The following is a 6,665-nucleotide window of genomic DNA, read 5'->3' as shown; positions in this document are numbered from 1 at the left end:
CTGTTATGGCAATTTTGAGAATAAAGAAGAAAGTGTTTACAAAAAGAAACGTAAAATATGGGAATTGAGATGCAGATACAGCTTTGGAAGATTGCATGATTCTTTGTAACGACTGAAAATTAGGCATTTACAGGTGCTACTTAGATTGACATCTTTACTTTAATTTTCACCTAAAGGAAAATTATATCTTCAATCAGCATTATACACAACTAAGGAACATCTCATGTATTAGTCACCCACTCACTCTGTGCACACACACACACACACACACACACACACACCACACACATTGTGCTTGTCCTCCCTTTTCACTCCCATTATTTAGAAACATCACAATGGTTGTGATATAAAAGGAATGCTATTATAATCTATGGAACTCAGCTGCTGAGTGCTTGACTTGCAACATGGTATACTATATGTTATCATGTTACTAGGATGATTTCCGTGAAGTCAAGATTTTATGTTATTGGACTTTCTTCCTTCCAGCTTGTATATTTTTTTGGCAGGATCTGATACATGTCTTTCTGAAAATATTTTTATAAAGCGTTATTATATGTTTTGCTTACTGCTAATTTTTAACATGTGTATAAAAGTGCCAGTGCTATTTCTGATCTGGGACAGTCAACAGTGTTGATATCCTGGACAGTTGTGTGAGCGGGAAGGATACAATGTCTCCCTGATGCCAGGAGAACAATTGTGATATCTTCAGCTTTGCTGGCCTTGATGCTGAGAGGTGAATTTTTAGAATCTTTCTCAGGAAACCATTGAAACCACTGGTGTTTCCATCTTAGCCTGAAATGAATCATTTTACATCATGATCTTTCCCCACAGTTTCTGCCATGTGTGAATTACAGTGAATGAACCACAGGTTCCTCAGCAATGTAGTTGAGAATCCCAGGTCAGCCTTGCTTCCTTCTCTCATTACTTTAGGTCTAGCAATCACTGAATTTTACCACTTGACCATGTTTTGGTCAGTTCACTCTGTTCTTCATTAATAACAGTCTAAGTTAGCATCTTATGTCATCTGATCCTTCCTTAACTCAGCAAACATGTCTATTTTGTATGAGGGACCCTTCCATGAGATGGGAATATAAGAACAATTCAGTATACCCTGACCTATTGGAGTTTTCATTCTCATGATTACCAAAGTAATTTTTTAATTGACCAATGGCACTTGCTTTTAATCAGCCTACAGTTACCCTGATTTTCATAAAATACAAATATGATTATTTTAATTCTCTGGCTAAAATCTGTCACCGGTTTACCAGTGGTTTTAATCCTAATGCAAAAATGAAATAAGCAAACAAAACTTGAAGGAGTTTATAAGATCCTTAGCTATCTCACCTTTAACTGTTCCTTAGTCATGTCCATTTGGATGTTGTGAGTGTGTGTGTGCGTGTGTGTGTGTGTGTGAGAGAGAGAGAGAGAGACACTCAGAAGTTTCTTCATACTCTATTCCATACAATTCCCACAATGTTTTTATTTTACCTGCCAATTTGAAAAACAACCATGTTGGTTAATGATCATTTTCATTTTACAGGACACAGTTCTTGAGTGGTTGGCCAGGAGTACACCATATTCTGGCTCTCTTTTTACCTCTCTGAAATTTTTTTCATGGGTGTCTTCATGGGCCTTTTTTCTTTCTTACCTTCATTAGGATCTTGACACCAATCCTATATTCCCTCACCTTTCAGCAATGTCACGAGCTCTTGGAAATAGTGTCTAACTTCCCTAGTCAGGACTGGTACATCCAACTCTATTCTAGAAAGCTCTATTTTGCCGTACTATAACGTCTTTAAGCAAGATTTATAAAATGGAACTCATTAGTTTCTCCTAGCTTGTTCTTGCATAAGACAACAGTTATTAAATGAGAAAACAAGGCTTTGGATAAAGGGTGCTGTAGAACTGACACTATCCATACAATTACCTTGACGGGGTGAACCTCTGGATCTTGGTCAGTGTTCGCTTCTTCTCGATCCAGCCAGTCCCTCTAAGATGTGAGCATTGCAGATGGAAAGAGAACTTCTTGAAGCACTGTTCCATTTAATAAGGCAAACCTGGCTCTCCTGTGCCCCTCCTACTTTCCCTCTATTGGTTGTAGTATGAAGCAGAAGCTGGGAGGAAAAAGCCTGTAAAACAGATGGAGATAAAGTCTGAAAATTTTCACTACGTCTTCTATTATAGGAAAACTGTGGTTTATTATTGTATTTATAATTACAGAATATATGTTCTCAAATACTGCAACTTTTTTGAATTTGTTGTACGTTTTTCAGATTTGTTTCAATATTCTAAAAGTTAGCAAAATTTCAGAGATTAATTTAGTAAGAAAATTTAAATAATGCTTTCTGTGAGTTACAACATTTAAAGATTTAAACTCAAAGTACTAATGTTAGAGGAATTTATAAAATATTGATGTCACTGAACTCCCATTTCCATCCTCCTTGTCATTTTTTGGATTTAAAATCCCCCAAATTTTGAAGAGTATAGATCAAATTATTTACTTGACTTTCTGAGTACTTTCAATTGCTCCTTTGCCCTAATACTCATTTTACATTTGTTTATTTGCCATTTTCACATTCCTATCTGCGTTAAAGGACACACCAGAACATATGGCAGTTGCACAGGTTTTTAATAACTGGAGCTGGGAAGAATTTCCAGTGTGCCTGAGGATCAATGCAAAATTTTTCTTAAAGTCATCTAGAAGACTCAAAAGAGCACTGACTTTGGAATCATAAGACCTAGATTTAACTTCTAGCTCTGTCTGTTTATCACTATGTGACTTAAGTGAGTTTGTCTATGAATGTCAGTTTCCTCAGCTGTAAAGTGTGGATGCCTCGTACTACCTGCCTGAACGAGTTGCTATCCTTGTTACAATGGAACATTAATAGGAATGATTCTTAAACTTCTTATAAATATACAACATTACTCCATGAAATTTATGTATTGAATTTACCTAATAATTCCTTATTTATAGATATATTATCATAACTTTTAATATTGTTGCTAGATTAGGAATGCCAATTTTTATTCATTAATTCATTCAATAGATAGTCATTGAATATTTTGTTTTTGGTAGGCACTGTGGATTTAACAGAAAACACAACAGGCTCATTTATTGCCTCGGATTTCTGCCAGTTTTTTGGAAAGAGGTATAACACAAACAGAAAAGAAATACTTTGATCTGCTGATCTCTGTTTTATGATGTAAGTCTGATTCTATTATATCCATTTCTCTTGGATTAATTTTCTTCATCGCACTTTGCTTGCAGGAACTTCGCAAAGATCAGAAGTCACAGTTTGGCTGCGAATGAATCATTGGATCTCTAAATGATAATTAAGATCATAATAAAGTCTGTGTAACAACTGTGTGCAGTGTTGTTTTCTCTGAGAATTGAGGTAATCACTTTAAAGTTAAGAAAATTATATGTTCCCATGGTTGCTAATCTAATTTTACTTAGAACAAAGCTTGTCTCTCTTCTCTTTGACTCGAATCATATACCCAACTTTAAGAATTCAGTATTATTTCAGGAGTTCCAACCAATGGTTTTTATTTTGATTAACTATTGGAGTGTATGATAAAGGATAACAGAAGCCAGAAGCTAAGAACTCTGGTTTGTATATTTTTCAAATTTAAGTTTGTATTTAACAATTTTAAAAGCAAGATCCTTATAAGGAGTTTTTATCACATAACATTGTAAGTATTTTTACATAAATTATTTGTATCTTCTCTGATATTATCTGAAGGATAGTTAGGAAGTTCAGGAAGCAGAACAAGATATTTGTGTTCATTAATGAAGTACATTATACAGTTTTAATGTGCTGTATTTGGAGTGAAAGATGATTAAATGCCTCACATTGAAGTACCAATCAAGATTAAATAAAACATTAAACACATGAAGTATTTCTTTTCAAAAAAGATTTATTTATTTTTTATTGGCAAGACATATTTACAGAGGAAAAAAGTAGAGAGAAAAAATCTTCCATGCTCTGGTTCACTCCTCATAATGGCTGCAATGGTCAGAGCTGAACTGATCTGAAGCCAGGAATCAGGAGCCTCTTTCAGCTTCCACGTGGTTACAGGGCCCAAGGGCTTGGGCCATCCTCCTTTGCTTTCCCAGGTCACAAGCAGGTTGCTGAATCAGAAGAAGAGGAGTCAGGTCATGAGCTGGTGCCCACATGGGATGCTAGCACTTAAGGTAGAGGATTAGCTTGTTGCGCCATGGCACATGAAATATTTCCATCAAATTTTTGCCTACTTCAATATGACCTTGGGTGATGCAGTTCTATCAAGTTGTTTTAAAAAAGTAAAAGTGCTGATATATAGCTTATATTTGATAATTACAGAAGGAAGTTTTAAACAAATTTATTCATTTGTCCAAAACAATGCTCAGAAAAACAGAGCAGCAGGAAATGTTTGGATGAGATAAGTCAGATTTATACTCTTCTGAAAAAGTTAATTTATTTGAAATTCAGAGTTACAGAGAGAGAGAGAAAAGGAGTAAAAGAGAGAAAGAGGGTGTTCCCATCAGCTAGATCACTCCCCAGATGATCCTGGCTGCCAAAGACTGGAGCCAGGAGCTTCATCCAGGTCTCTCAGGTGGTTGCAGGGCCCCATCTTGGGCCATTCCTCCACTGCTTCCCCAGGCACATTGACAGGCAGCAGGATTAGAAACGGAACAGCTGGGATTTAAACCGGTGTTTAAATATAGAATGCCAGTATCACAGGTGGAAGATTAGCTTACAATGCCACCATACTGAGTCTGAATTTATAATTTTATATTAGTTCTGACTGGTAGATAGCAATTTACAAAATAAATGAGACCTTCATAGTTATAAAGTTATTTTAGGAATATTACTAATGAAACATATCAAGTAGATATATATTTATTAATATATATGCACACATACAAATTCCCATAAAGAACTGAGGTACACCAATGCAGTATTAAATATTTGATGCTCTTACATTTATCTCTGAAAATGCTTAGGTGTCTTTGGTCATAGTTATTATTGAACTCAGCGTTATGGTCATCATCAATGAGTTTATGGCCTTATCAAGAACTTATCAAATATACTCTTCTCAGTGATTTATAATTTTCCTTGGTAAATATTTTCTGGATGAATAAATAAGAACACAAATAAAAATTTTATTTATCAATGTGGTGCTTTTCCTGAAGTAAAAAAATATACTATTTGAAAGTTTTTGAAACAGTTTGGTCATATTTGAAAGCATTTGAAACAACTTGGCCTTTAATTTAGCAGTATTATATTTTACTTATGGTGAACTTTTAGTAATCTAAATTCACTTATAGCCAAATAATCATTACTTGTGATAACTCTGATTACTTCATAATAGTCCCAATTTGAGAGCAGTGTGTATACATGTAATAGTATATATACATATATTTCAACCCTCCTTTGAAAAAAACTTGAGTTCATTTTGTTGGTATTAATTCCATTTATACTCATATTTTCCTTGACAGAAATTCAGTACACTTCTCTGTTAATGCGGTTTTTCCATCCCACACTCTTCTTTCTCCTCATTCTTAGGAATGCACCGAGCTGTAATACATTAGCTTATGCTCATGAGGCACGACATGCTATGCAATGACTTCTCATAATACATGTTTTATTCTGAAACTGAGATAGTGAGAGAGTACATGTCTTCAACACGTGTGACTGCTTGCTAATCAGTTGAATTTGAGGATGTATCACAGAGTAGGATACTGCTGACACGTTTTGCACAGATGGCTTTTCTATGGCACAAGACAGAGTGGAAAAAGGGGAGAGAGTAGAACTGGCGACAACGATGCAAGTTTAAGTACAATGATAAAGTCTGGTGGGGGATCTATGATTTCCACATCCTTCTGAAATACGTGCTCTCAGTGATACACAGAATACTTTGCCAACAGCTACAGTGATGACATTCTGCTGCAACAGGTGAAGCCAGTGCCTAGCTGGGGCATTCCATGTGAGTGTCAGTTTGTGTCTGAGCTGTTCCACTTCCCATCCAGTTACCTGCTAGAATAGCTGGAATGGTGGTGGGAGATGGCACAGTTCATGCACCCCTCCACCCCTTTTGGAGACACTGATGGATTATCAGGTTCCAGTCTGAATCCTGAAATAGCCCCAGCTGCCATAGGCCACTGGGGGAGTAAATCTATGGATGGCATGTCTCTCTGTCTCCTTTCTCTGTAGCACTGCCCTACCTTTTTCCCTTTAATCCTTTTTGACTTATTTGATTATTTGAAAGGCAGAGGTTTACTCACACACAGATTTTCTATTTATCGATTTACCCCTGAATGCCTGCAACAGCTAGGGTTGGGTCAGGCTGAAGGCAGGAGTCGGGAGCTTCATCTGGGTGTCCCATGTGACTGCAGGTGCCCAAGTACTTGAGTCATCTTGCTGCTTTCCCAAATGCATAGCAAGAAGGTAGATTGGAAGTGGACCATATGGGTGCCAGGTGTTAAAGTTTTTGACTTAACTCCCTGGGCCATTATGCCAGCCTTAACTTATTTCTTTATTTTATTCCTGCTTTTCTGGGTGAGGAAGATGCTGATGGTTATTGCAGATGTAAGCGTGTCACTTGGATAGAATTCTGCCCTGGTAAATTTGAAACGGCAGTGACTAAATAGGTATTTCCTTAAGATTTTGTTTCACTTTGCA

The sequence above is a fragment of the Ochotona curzoniae genome, unplaced genomic scaffold, assembly GCF_017591425.1.
Source record: "Ochotona curzoniae isolate NIBS_2020 unplaced genomic scaffold, NIBS_Ocur_1.0 scaffold_4506, whole genome shotgun sequence".
Taxonomy (NCBI): domain Eukaryota; kingdom Metazoa; phylum Chordata; class Mammalia; order Lagomorpha; family Ochotonidae; genus Ochotona; species Ochotona curzoniae.
Note: the sequence above shows the minus strand (reverse complement) of the source record.